Source organism: Rhinolophus sinicus, linkage group LG02 (genome assembly GCF_036562045.2).
Source record: "Rhinolophus sinicus isolate RSC01 linkage group LG02, ASM3656204v1, whole genome shotgun sequence".
Taxonomy (NCBI): Eukaryota; Metazoa; Chordata; class Mammalia; order Chiroptera; family Rhinolophidae; genus Rhinolophus; species Rhinolophus sinicus.
The window spans coordinates 73,394,215-73,408,189 of NC_133752.1; the positions used below are offsets into that span (position 1 = coordinate 73,394,215).

The 13,975-nt window shown below is 40.7% G+C and overlaps 1 protein-coding gene across 13 annotated transcripts in view; it reads right to left on the reverse strand.

Annotated features, from left to right (window-relative positions):
- RBM47 (RNA binding motif protein 47) overlaps positions 1-13,975 on the reverse strand; it is a 149,633-nt gene that overhangs the window by 80,139 nt on the left and 55,519 nt on the right. For 9 of the 13 annotated variants that reach the window (XM_074324589.1, XM_074324591.1, XM_019751976.2 and 6 more), the window contains 3 exons: positions 11,070-11,155; positions 8,103-8,134; positions 7,415-7,504 (listed from right to left, as the gene is read on the reverse strand). The exons of 1 other annotated variant lie outside the window; for it this stretch is intronic. The gene's annotated coding sequence lies outside the window, so the exon portion shown is untranslated. The remainder of the gene's footprint in view (positions 1-7,414; positions 7,505-8,102; positions 8,135-11,069; positions 11,156-13,975) is intronic. 3 more of the 13 variants (XM_074324587.1, XM_074324588.1, XM_074324586.1) reach the window with 2 other exon arrangements.

Here is a 13,975-nt window from a genome sequence, read left to right on the forward strand (position 1 = left end):
CAATATTTTCCAAATGACCAATTCATTATGTTACAGAATCATGCATGGGTAAAGGAGCCATTCAAAGTACAGGATAAACCAGTGGATTTTAATGTAATAGAGTACGAAAAGTTCATTGCTATGGTTTCAGATTCCACAGTGTAAATAACCTTTAGGAAGCTATCTCATGTAGAGTTTGATTTTCGTATCAAAGAAGAATGTTCAAAATTATCTGAAAAGGCTACTTTAAATACTCCTCCCTTCTACAACTGTATGCCTTTGTGAAGCTAAATTTTCTTTATATATGTTGATGAAAATAGCATCTCTCAATAGATTGAAGGCAAAGCAAATATAAAAATGCTGACTTCTAGTAAGCCAGTCATCGAAGAAATTTGGAAAAAACAAATTGCAAAATATAAATGATGCACTCTTCTCACCATCTACTTTGTTTGGAAATACAACTTTTCCCCTCATAAAGATATTATTTATTTTAACGTAAGATTTTACCATTGTTATTTTTGAAGGAATTAATAAATATTTTTAATTTTTTCGTTTGAATTTCTAATGTGGTAAATAGCAACAGATACAACCTACATAAACGAGAGCACTCTGGGTTCCTCAATAATTTTTAAGAATGGGAAGACAGGGTTGCCAGATTTAGCAAAGAAAAATGCAAGGCACCCAGTTAAATTTGAATTTCAGATAGACAACAAATGATATTTTAGTGTAAGTATCCATACAATATTTGGGGCATACTTATACTAAAAAAATTACTTACTGCTTATCTGAAATTTATATCTAATTGAACATCCTTTATTTTATTTTCCTGATAAGATGTGCTGAGCCCAAAACGTCTGAGAAGCATTGCACTAGACCATACCACATGTGCTGAAATACTAATTACAATATTTATTAAGCACCCACATTGTACCAGACTCAGTACTAAATTCCTTACATATATTACCCCTTCAGTCATCTCCAAATCCTATGTGGCAAGTACTACCATCATCCCTATTTTACAAATGAGGAAGCAGAAACCTAAGGAAGTCAGGTGAAGTTAATTATGGGTAGAAGGCAAGACCGGAACATACCTGCTCAGACACCAAAATCCTTGTAACTATTAGGCTTACACTGAACTCTGAGTAATGGAGATTCCCAAAGGTGACAGGTTTTTCTGCATATTTGCATCTCAAATTTTACTAAATCAATTTCTATTGCTTGTCTTCTCTCTGTCTCACAGCTGTGTGTTCTGCTATCAAAACAATGGTGGAAACCAAGGTTGTCCGTACAGTGAGCCAAAGAATTCTAGCCAAAACTGGCCATCAGCCTTTTGACTTGGAGCCGACTTTCCTAATGGATGCTTCTCTGAGCATGACAACAGCATTGTTTTGTAAATTTGGATTTTTATTAAACTACGCACCCTGGATTATACTAAGGGCAGTTGTCTACACAGAAGCAAAGGGTGATCAAAAAAAGAGAGTTGCAAAGGCAAACTTTGAAAAATAGCCTAGAGGAGAGAATGGGACAAGGGGAGGAGAAAAAAGGGTAGATCAGAGAAGAAAAGATGTCCCCTAAAGTATTAATTATGGAAGAGGTGCATTTTAGAAACTAAGGTGAGAGACTAGAGAGGATGCCTAGGTAAAAAGGCGTTTTGGGGAAACCCAAAGGCCCAGACACATGGCCATGGAGCATCCAAAGGAAAAGGAAAAGAGTCATTCTTTACTTTTAAAACCGTCAACTTAGCAGTTCACCTTAGGCCCACCTGGCAGGGCTACCATCTCAGTTCAGACCCGGGCCCAGCCCTGCCCTAATGGATGGGGTCTGCCTCTCCAGTTCAGCCTCTTTATCTGCCCACTCAACCGAGATACCTTAAGTGCTAAACGAGTGTCTGCAGGAAGAAAAAGGAAAGGAAGAATCAAGTGAGATGCAAGCCTGGGCTCCCTCCTTAGATAAACTTAGGAGGCCAAGGATTCTCAGCTCTCGACCTTCAAGGGGCCGTCAGAATTTATTCCTGTGAATGCTTACTCATCAAATTTCCAAAGTCAAGACCAGAACACACAGACTCTGGATCCAAGGACTCATTTTCCACCATCAAAACAGAGTCAAGGGCCCTGCCTGCTTCAGATATAAGTGATGGAGCCAAGTTGCCCTCCTATTCCCCACCAGGCCGCTGCGTTTCCCTGTCTTCAGCCTTCTCTAAGGCACAGTAACATGCAGTTTTATTTCACTATGTTTGAGCCACAGGCGCTGACGACAATTCATAAAGCAATTGTCCTTGAAAAGTGGTTGGATCTGTACATGAAGGTCACTAGTCATTAGCGTAGAGCCAAATAGTATTTTAGGCTTTGCAGGCCATACAGTTTCTGCTACATATCGTTCCTTCTTTTTCTTTTTGTACAATCCTTAAGAATGTAAAAACCATTCTTAGCGACATATAGAACACAAAAACAGACAGCGGAGTGGGCCATAGTTTGCTGATCCCACACTTAGAGCAATGGCAAGAAGTGGGCAGTATCGACTGGTGAGTTCTGCATACAGTTTGGTTGAATATAGTGTCAAAACATTAAGTGTTACATCACCTTCTCACTGACAACGGCAACCTAATTTTCCATCACACTTCCCCAAGTCTGACATTCTGTACTTATGGAGTCATGCCACCTTTGCCACAATCCTCTTCAAAGAATTTAGCTGTAGATCTGGCAGAGAATGAAACCCTCAAATAATAGTCATATATTTGGGAAATTAGATAAATGAGATTTAAAATGAGCTAGAATATTTTTAACCTGCTAGTTTTTATTCTGAGTGTGTGTTTACATGTGTGCACCTTTTTGTTTAAAAGTAAACATTCCATATGTATCACAAAATTCCACGTCTGGAAAACGTCCTCTGATATAGCCTAGTTTATAACTGTTTCCACTTGAGGAAACTATGACCTACTTCGATTAAATGAGATATGCCAAGTCACACACTAATTGGCAGAAGAAGAGCTGGAGCTAGAAAGTTGGTTTCTTCATTTCCAAATTAGTTCTCTTTCTAATACTCTACTTAATAAAACATTGCCAAATTAGTAACAAAAATTCAATTGAGCAAATACTTATAAAGTATTGCCTGGGACAGCCGGTTAGCTCAGTTGGTTACAGTGTGGTGCTTTTAACAACAAGGTTGCTGATTTGATCCCCACATGGGCCACTGTGAGCTGCGCCCTCCACAACTAGCCTGAAACAACTACTTGACTTGGAGCTGATGAGTCCTGGAAAAACACACAAAATAAATAAAAAAATCTTAAAGTATTTCCAACGTGCCCAGCACTGGCTAGGTGTGCTAGGAGTACAAAAGAAGTGTCAGAAAGGATTCTTGCCCATAAAAACTTTTGGTGCCACTGAGAAAACAAGGCACAAAACAAATACATTCTACCTGGCATTGTTATGTAACTATTTGGCTAAAACAGGGCTAATAAAATTTCTGTAATGACAGAAACACTCTCTATCTTTGCTGTTCAATATGGTGGCCAGTAGCCACACGTGGTTATTGAGCTCTTGAAATGTGGGTAGTGCAACTAAGAAGTGAAATTTTAACTGTATTTAATGTTAATTAATCTAAATTCAAATAGCCACATGTGGCTGCCATATTGGACCTCATAGGTCTGAAATAACGGTTATGGGACTGAATGGAAAATATGTAACATTTTGCCATTTTTCCCTTTTGTGCCTGCAGCAGAAACCAGTACTGACCACAGAACTCTTTCCTCTGAGCACATATGGGCTCTCAGGAGTCTCCATGCAACATATTTTCAATTGCCTGGACCTGATATATAACACGAAACCTATTTGCCATCCTGGATACTGATAAAAGGTGACAAAAGTGAACTGGAGGAGGAAGTACTTGAGCTGAACCCAGAAAGATAACATTTGCACAAGTAAAGAGGAAAGGACAGAGTGTGGGGCTCTGCATGTAGAGAACAGCATGAGCAAAGGAACTGGATCGAGTTCTCCAGGTTCTGTGAAGGGAGGATGCTGGCAGGCAGGCCGGGAGGATTGTGATGGGTGTGGTGGAGATAAAGGGGCAGGCAGGAGGGTGGGTCTAGATTAAGGAGACCTTTGGATTCCAGGAGTTTGGACTTCTCTCAAGAGCAATAAAAGCCCCTGAAGATTTAAGCAGAAAAAGAACTAAAGAAAAACATGTTTTAGGAAGGCAAATCTTATAGGAGCCACAGAATGGGCTGCATAATGGATTTATACATTCAGAGACCAGGAAGAAGGCAATCCACGAATGGTTTTCGGTTTTCCTTTAGGAAAGTAATACTTTTTAAGTAATATGTATAAATCACAGAAAAGCAAATATAAAGCAAAAATGAAAACTGGACCTCTACCATTCAAACTCAACCACTCTTGGCATTTTGATGTGGTTTCTTGCAGGTATTTTTTCCCTCTTTCCTTGGCTATTGCAATAATTCAGGAACCAAGTTAGGACTAGGACAGGAAAGTGGTGGTGTGAATAAGAGGAGAGGCTGAAAAAGACATGTTTAAGTAAGGCAGCAGGGCCGAGAAGCAAGACCAAGGGACCCGAGTTCTAGCCCTGCCTACTCCTATGGGTCTCCTCTCAGCCCCAAGACTTTGTTTCCTCGTTTTAGAGTCAAGAGATCAACCTCGTAACCTCTTCCTAATGCTGTCTAATTAAGGGTCAGATGATATTTTTGAGACATTGTGCAAGCCCCCCAGACCTAAAGTGAAACGAAGACATGTGTATATGTATGTCCGTGTGTATTTTAAGTGAACAGTACATATACATACATAGCAGGGGTTGTCGTAAGACAAAAAATATGCCCTCAATCTTCAAGCTGTAGCAACAGCATACAGCCTGCTGCAATCTACAGGATTTTAGGTATAAAGTAATTCAATCATATAGTCTGAGCAGTGTTGTAGGGCGATGTGTAGATGTAGTTCCCAGGATATGTAATGGGTGGTGTAAACAGGGAATCCATTCTCAGATAGGACGCTGCACCTAGCAGTGACAGCGTCTTCCAAAGAGCCAAAGCTTTTTAAGGCCCAATCCATCCTCTCAGACCATAAAACAACAAAAACACAAATAGCTGCTAGAGAATACAAATTATGCTCTCGAAAAAAAAAGCAATACATAGCCCGTCACCAAATTAATAAGCAAAAGTGTAAAGCAGCGGTTGTCCACACGGGACATACAGGAGGTTCAGTTACAGAGTTTTCAAAAAGTACTGATGATTGGGCTATTCCACGGACCAATCAAATCAGAATCTCAGTGGATGGGGTCTGTGCATTGGTATTTTTTCTTTTTTTTTAGGTTCTCAAAATGACTGAAAGCTGAAGCATAGGCCAATGTCCCAGAGCAAGAACAGCTGGAGGAGCAGTGTGGGATCCGGATATGACCGACTGTGCTGTCAGCCACCCTTGTTAAGAGGTGCAGCCAGTTCTTTAGTGAGGGGAAACTGGAGGGCAACCCAGAATCCACACTTTATAATTGGCATATTAAACTACACATGGTTTCTACTTCAGAGGGCAGGCTCTGTTATTTTCAATACATCCCTTGGTCATTTTCACTGAACCGTGCATTAGAGAACTCCTGGGGACTTGGAGAACATAATTTGTGTTCTCTAGCAGCTAGTAGTTAAAAAGTGTAGACTCTGGCCTCAGACTGATGTAGGTGTGTGTGCCAGCTTTGCCATGCACTAACTGTGCGACCTTGTGCTAGTTACATGTTCTCTTTCATACCTCAGTTTCCTTATTTGCCTAAACACCTTCTTTATGGGATTATTGGAGGAGTTAAATAAGGCCATACAATTGAAAAAGATAATGCAAATAAAAGACTTTTTTTGGCCTGGAACATAGTAAGAACACAATAAATGTTATCATTTATTTTCATCATCACCTATAGAGTTCCTTCTAACTCCAACATTTTTATGATTTTAAGAATCACTTGGTGACTGACTGCACAAATGGAGATGAACAGAATCAGTAGGTCCTGACATACCTAGATTTAAAGGCCTGGTCTGTGTTCAGCCCCCTTTCACTGCAGTCCATGTCCTCAATAAACACTCCATTCATTCCTTAAGATGTCCCTTGTATTTTGCTAACCTTGCTCTTAGTTTCAGAAAGACCTCACTTATTTCGCAGACACAGAATGTTTGTCATTTTTGACAGAAGCAATGTTTGTCATTCTTGACGGAAGCAATGTGGTTGGTTGTTCTGCTACTGTTATGTCTTTTTTTTAAAAAACTTGTTTTTTTGGGGGGGTGGAATATTCGGGAACAGTGTTTCTCCAGGGCCCATCAGCTCCAAGTCGTCCTTCATTCTAGTTGGGAAGGGCGCAGCTCAGCTCCAAGTCTGGTTGTCATTTTCAACCTTTGCAGGGGGCGCAGCCCACCATCCCATGTGGGAATTGAACTGGCAGCTTTGTTGTTGAGAGCTCGCGCTCCAACCAACTGAGACATCCGTCTGGCCGCCCCACGTTACTGTTATTTCTTGGCAGCACAGATACCCTTGAGTACGGCTGAAGGGAATGTCAGACATTCTACTCCTGTCTGCCCTTATTGCAGCAACTGCTGACACGTGGGGCAACCTGTTTGAACCAACACACGGCCTTGGATGAGGCCCCAACTCAGCATAACTTTGATGCATATCTAATGACTAGTTGGAAGACCTTGTTCTTGGAAACCTCAGGGCTGACATTTGACTGTTGCCCATGAAATTTGCCTAAAGGTTCAATGCTGACATTAGCCACAGATTTGAGTCTCATAACCTTGAAGCATTCTCTTTGCTTTCCACAGCACCAAATACCCTTCTACAAAGAGTGATGCTATCACTGAGCTATTGTCTGCCAAAAGACACACACATTTTGTTGATGCCCATAGCTTTCTTTTTCCTTATCCACGGCGGGAACAAACCTCTTCCTTTTAGGAAGACAGTCTTCCTTTTGTAGGCAAACATCTACTTGTCAGACATAATGTTATTGGTGGAGTCACGGCTCACATCCACGGCTCTCCTTTTTCAGTTTGGAAAATGGATTAGCTTGTTTTGCAAATAGCAAGTCATCGAGGAGCAGGTTGCCAAAGGAACCACTAGCTCTATGAAACTTTTGACCATGTGAGTGAAATAATTTTAAAAAGGAAACAAAGGGATAAGCCACAAACTCCCTGCGAAAACCTGTTATTCCCTATGAAAACCAGTTTTCCCAAACGCATGTTCACGTGGGTCCGGAAAACCACCTCGGGATCATCTTAGTCACAGGAACGACTTGTTACAAAGTCACTGGTTGACTGTATCCACAACGGGCTAAGAATTACTCTGACACCAAGTGTTTTTGGAAAGTTCTTCAGCTTATGTCACTGTGGTGATTACCCATGGAACATTATAAACTACAAAGGACTTCAGGGTTACTAAGTTCTCAACACCACCAGGCCCCATACCTGAAGTAGCACTTTTGTCGAACTGGATCAGAGATCAGGGAAAAGCAAGAGCTCCAGACAAGAGGGTGATGAGTTTGCTCTCCGGTAAATCTGGATACAGATGACAAAAAAGATCCATTAACTTCTGCATTTTTTAAAGTCCCATGGAATATTTGAGTTATGATGTTACTTTTCTCTAACTCACTCCTGTTTTCTTGTTAGCATTTCTTCTGAACTAAATGCTTAAACTTTCATTGTTAAATTCTTCTGGGGCAAAGAGCATGTCTGAATCATTGTTGTATCCCTATGTACCTGCCCCAGTTATCTTTCATGTGAGGGTTCTTTGTAGGTTTATTCGAGTCAAATGAAAATATGGGCCTTTAGTAATAAGTTATGTGGTACCAAATAAATAGTAAGAAGTAATATGTAATGGAAAAACACCTCTTCTACATTCAGGTGAAAAAGCAGAAAAGCCATATTTAAAACCTGCCTTTGTATGAAAAAAAACAAACAAAAACAAAAACAAAATAACCCTGCCTTTGGGGATTGCCTTCAGCCTTCTGGTGCCATTTTGTGACAGGTCTCTATTAGTGGCTGACTAAACAAAAGAGAATCTATTTCATCTCACTTGCTTGACCTTTGTGTGTTTGTTCCTCAGGAAGTTTCCTTCATGTGGACCATAGGAGTTATGCAACTGTAAAAATCTTACCTTAAGACCGATTTGAATTACAGTCTGCCTTCCTGGAAAGAAAAAAAGACGGGAAGGTCATTTTCTAAAAGGTGTACCTTCGGGTAAATTTTAGGGATTTGGGGGAAATTTGTTTCTAAGAGATCTGTGACTTCACTAAATGGCAACTACAATTCAGAAACGTGAAGAGCCATTTTACCATAGAAAACAAGGTTTTAAGTAGCCCATCTCTTTCCCCTTTTCAAAAGCAACTTGCATTTTCAAGTGGTAGGTAAAACGATACCCACTTCTTAATTAACTTACTTGGAATGGACATGTAGGCTATGAGGAGTAGGAAACGGTCAGCACTCAAAATGTTTTACTATTTTATTTCAAGTTTCCATCAGGAACTCCATGGTTTTCTTATCCCCTTCGCCTTTCCTACGCATCTCCACCACCTGACTTCTGATGTTTTTATCTTGATGGAGGAGCACAGACGTCATGTGGCATGAGAAAAATCACATAATGATCTAGACGTTAACTTTTTAAAAAGGACTGGCCAAAGAGGTCACCAAAAGTTCATACTTAAAGTTCAGATTTCTTTCTATCAATCACAGCCAGTGCTTCCCTTTCCTTCCATATGGGGAAAACAGACCAATCTTATCTCAGACTGAGGGCAATAGCTCCAAAAAAAAAATTTTTTTTAGGCCTGTTAAAAAGATCTATCTAGCTCTGATAGCCCCTACACTCAAGAGACCTCTCAAAAAATAACCACATCAAATTCACTCATGATTGAGAAACCAGCAAGCTGGAGATGGCCAATTCAACGGAATTGGGGTTCCGTGTGTATGTGTGTTTGTGTGAATTTCTGAATCTGTCAGTTTAGTTACAATCAGAGTGCCTTAGCTCAGCAATACTCTTGATAGAAAATCTCAACAGAGAACACTAAATTGTGAAGCCAGAGACTCTCATAATGATCCAAAAGTGGAAGCCGGGTTACATAGCTGGCTTCTGTCTGGTTTATTTAAACTGTTTTTTTAAAATCTGGCCTTTGGGTGGGGGGGAATCAGGCCAATGGTGACCCTTCCCTGATGCCACTAAGAAAGCAGAGAAAAAGAAAAGAACGTATTTGCTGATGAAAACAATCTCTCACTAGAAGCTGATCACCTCTGTGGGAAGTAGGTGAGGGAAATTAAGAACATAGATTTGGAGAGAATTCAAAGGACTGGCAGGAAAACAGGACTTGGGATCCAGCCCTGGGATATAACACTGCAAGAGAAGGAAGAATTTATGTCTGAACCACAAAAATAAAAACTCTGATCATCAGTTTGAAATCAATCACTAAGATTGTTCCAGAAACTTGACTAAGTCCTTACAAAAGACATTTGTTCATAAGAAGACACTCTCCTCCTACCCCTTCCTCCATTAGGTTCATACTTATTCTTTGAACCTGACACTCTCACCTGTTGAGATCCTTACAAAGGCAGTTTCTCAATTGGTACAGTCACTACCACCTGCCCCCAATTTCTCTCTGCCTAGAAAACCATTTCTTCTTTAAATCTCAGTTAAAACGCCATTTAAATTCCAAGAAACCTTCCCTGATAGTCTCCCCTCCCTCTAATGATGAGGTTAGTGCCTCCAATTTTAAACTCCCTTAACTTCTTACACTTGTTTAATCCACTCATTCCTCTTTTATTATATAATGTCTGCCTACTCTACCAGCTTTCTAGGGGCAGAAATTCAATCCTTTCTGACTTCATATCTTAATTACTCAGTACCTAGCACAGAGCCTAGCACATAGTAGATGCTCAGAAAATGTTTATTAACTATATCCCCACTGATTTCAGGATTAGTGTACTATCCCATGGGGCCCAAGAACACGTAAGTTCTGCCTATCTTCAAGCCTATAAAAACCAGGCCCGTGTGGCTTGAGGAATCCGGCCCATTCGGTGGCATTAATTCTATAAAGATGGTCTTTTCCCACACATGGAACATGAATGTGGGTTTGAACTCATTCAGAGATAAATGGATGCTGACGAATCATTCTGAGGGCATAGCACAGATTATTCTAGTTGCAAATCTTACAGTGTTAACTGCTGAGGGGGAACCGGCTTTGGATAAGTGTCTGATCCTGCGATCAGTTGCCCAGAGGCTGCTTCGTGATCTGAGTGCCAGGACCCCTGCTTAGGAGGCCCGAGAGCTACTAATCTCAGAATCATCATTTGAAGTCACCAAAAAAATTAGTTTTTCTTTCAGTATTAGAATCCTAAATTCTTTCTTTGGTAAGTACAGAATTCTTATTGATTTGTTCTTTAACAGAAAAATATTCATTCCCTACCTTAACAACAAACAAACAAACAAACAAAAAAAAAAACCCACTTCTACTCTTGAAAAATAGGAGATAGAAAACACTTAATGTTGGTCATTTGGGGATTATCAGAGGAATGGTATATTTCACAAAATCTAAGTCTCCACAGATGCATTCTAATTTCAGACATGTTAAATGGGGGGGTCAGGTGGAGGAGCAGGGGGAATGCATTCTAGAGTTGAGGAAATGCAGTAAACACCATAGGAAAAACTCAGTATTAAAAAGAGTTTTAGCAAAGTCATTAAAATATAGCTCTGTCAAGTAGACTGGGAGGGGGGGTTATCACTGTGAAGGGTATATAAATGTCTAATCATTATGTTGTTTTGTACATCTGAAACTCATGTTAAAAAAAAGATCTAAACCCAGAAAAAAAACCATGTATTTCCCCATTATATATATATATATATAATTCTTTGTGACTATGGGAGTCCTTTGGGGACATTTGTGCTTAGAAACACATAGAACAGGGTGGTCTAGTAAATTAAGCAAACACCCAGAAGCAAAACAATATGTGTTGGTTAAAAAAAAAAAAAAAGTGGGGATTAGCATTTGGGCATCACTATGTAATGTCCACCTACTTTTCTCCACTCCTACATTATGTTCATTTGAGCCATGGTGAAGATGGAGCCAGCCTGACTTACCAAACCTCCTTGGTGAGCCCAGGAACAGATGCTCTCTGCTGGGTGACCTGATGCAAGGTGTCCTTCTAATGCCTCTGTTACATGAACTGTGAAATGGAAAACATAACACTATTGAACCAGAGACTGCTAGTGAGGAGTATGCAGTTAATGACTGCTAAATGTAATAAAGGAGGGTGGGTTGGAAGAAGAAATAATGGTGTTTGATTAAAATCACACACCTCCGCATGTGTGTAGATTACAAGGAAAGCTACATAACCGGACAGTATAGGAAATTTCCACTGGCCCACATACATGCAGAAAATAGGTCGCATACTTGCCAATTCCGCAAGGCGATTCAGGTTCATAGTAGCTAAAGGACATTCGAGGAAGAAAACCTTACTCTGACAAGGAGAGAAGAGGGAAATATATACAGAGGTGGTGTTAGCAGGGAAGGGAAGCTCATAGGTTTGCCCAGGTGCTCAAAATTCAGCTCTACTGTTTACCAGCTGGGTGATCTTGGGCATTTTACTCAACCTCTCTGAGTTTTTTACTCATTACTATGGGCATAATGTAATCTACCTGTTAAGGACATTGGGCTAATAAATAAGAGAAAAGATAAGAAGCCCTTAGGGCCCCATATGAAAGAATACACTCAATGAAAGGCAGCTATAATGATTATATTTATTTAAATTTCTTTCTGCAGAGGCACAATAAAGTGTGGTCTTTTAGGGTAAATCACCAAACATTCAAAATTGTTTAAAGCATTGTGAGCTGTTAGTATTTTAAATGTTCCTTTGCCTTTGGAAGCCCTTTACAGCTGGCTTTTCTGCCCATCTATAACTAATATTCCATAACTACTCAGCTTGTCTTTAAGTAAATACACTTGTTTAGGTAGGCTCTGAACAGTAGATTTTATTATGCCCCATAATTTATTATGCTACCCCAGCATAAATGACTAAAACCCCACAAGAGTCTCATCCCTGCCCCCTCCAAGAAAGACCATGAGTCCACAACCTATGCCTGGGAAACAAAATACTGAGTTCTGCTAACTCCTGTGGTCCACCTCAATAATCATTTGTTCCAAAGTTCTTCCCAACTCAATGGCCTAATTAACTAAGGTTGAGCTTTTGATTAACATACTGTGCTTGAAGAAACTTTGACCCACAGAAACTTGGCATTTGACTTGCTTCTCTGAGGCCAACCTGTGTCACGAGTGTCAGTTTCAAGGGTAATAAAGGACCTGGCTGTTTGCTTACAGCAAACGGAGGTGGTGCCATGTCATTATCCGGCTTTTACCTCTGCTATCCACTGAACCCTGGACAAAGAAAGTTTGCAATGTCAGTTTTTACAGAATGAAAGGATATATATTTCATAACTGAAAAGTACCTAAGTTCTACCTGGCATTTTAACTAAATGACAGTTGTTTTAAAAACATGAATATGGTCCCAAGATCAAAGTGATCAGAGTGCAGATCAGGTGTTAGATCAGGTGTTTGAGCAGGTGCGTGTTATATCTGCCCAGATTCTGCCTTGGTAAGCAAACTGCTCCGATGGTTCCTGAGTTCCCCTTTATAGAAACATGTGTGTTATAGAAACATGCATCAGACACAAGGCAGAGACCACAGTACTTGAGAGCTCATGTTCCTGTACGTTATGCGATTAATAGTGTCCCCCCGAAAGTCATTGAAACCCTGACTCCCAGTATGTCAGAAAGTGACTGTATTTAGAAATAGGGCCTATAAAGGAGTAATTAATGTGAGGTCATATGATTGGTGTCTTATAAGAGGAGATTAGGACACATTCACACACAGACCAAGGGATAACCATGAAAGGACACAGTGTGAAGGTAGCCATCTTCGAGCCAGGGAGAGAGACCTCAAAAGAAACCAAATCCACTGACACCTTGATCTTGAACTTCCAGCCTCCAGAATTCCAGAACTGTGAGAAAATGAATTTCTCTTGTGTAGGCCATCCAATCTGTGGTATTTTGTTATAGCAGCCCTAGCAAAGTAATACACTGCTCCACTCTCTGCACCTCTCAACCTTATGTCCCAGGACCAGGCAGGCAACAAATGAGTGACGTAGATGAGGAATAGGAGTGGTGTAAACAGTGGTAATAGGGCGTGCTCTATTTACAAGTATATCAAATTAAAATTTAAAATACCGCGAGGCCATACAAAATATGTCCATGGCTTGATTATGTCAGTGACCCTTCAGTTTGCAATCCCTGGGCTAAACCATTGCAATTGGACCTTTCAAAACACCCACTATTCACGCTTTCAACGAATATTAATTGAACTCCTACTACACACCAGGCTCTGTGCCAGACACCGGGCACAGCAGTGGTGTCTTCTCTGCCTTCAGGATATGTAATGGTCTCGACAGGCAGTCCAGGTATTGAGCTAGGCTAGAAATACCAAGCTGAAAAGACAGTTGCTGCCCTCCAGGAGGTATAGAGGTAGAATGAGACCATTCTAAAACAATGTGACACCAGCTGTAATATGCAAGGGGCAAATGGAAAGTGGGAAAAAGACAACCCCAAGTCTGTCAAGATTAATCCAGGAAGAGGTGAGCCAAGTCCTGAAGGATGAACAGCAGTTTGCCCGGCAGACAGGGCTGCTGGATGAGGAGAGGTCATTTTCCAGATGGAAGGAACGGCCAGTTCCTCGATGCAGGAACATGAGAAAGCATAGCTTCTTTGGAGAATGACAGAGGGTGGGACAGAGGGTGAGCAGTGGAGAGCAGCAGGGCACGCAGCTGAACAAGGGAAGGAACCAGGAGCTCACATTTTATTGCACAGTGAACCACTGGAGAATTTTAATCAGGAAGGTGACATTGCCAGTGCCACATGTTAGAAAGAGCACTCGGACCACAATTCAGAAGGGGCTAAAGGCAGGGCGACCCCATCAGAAGATGAAGGCAGGAACC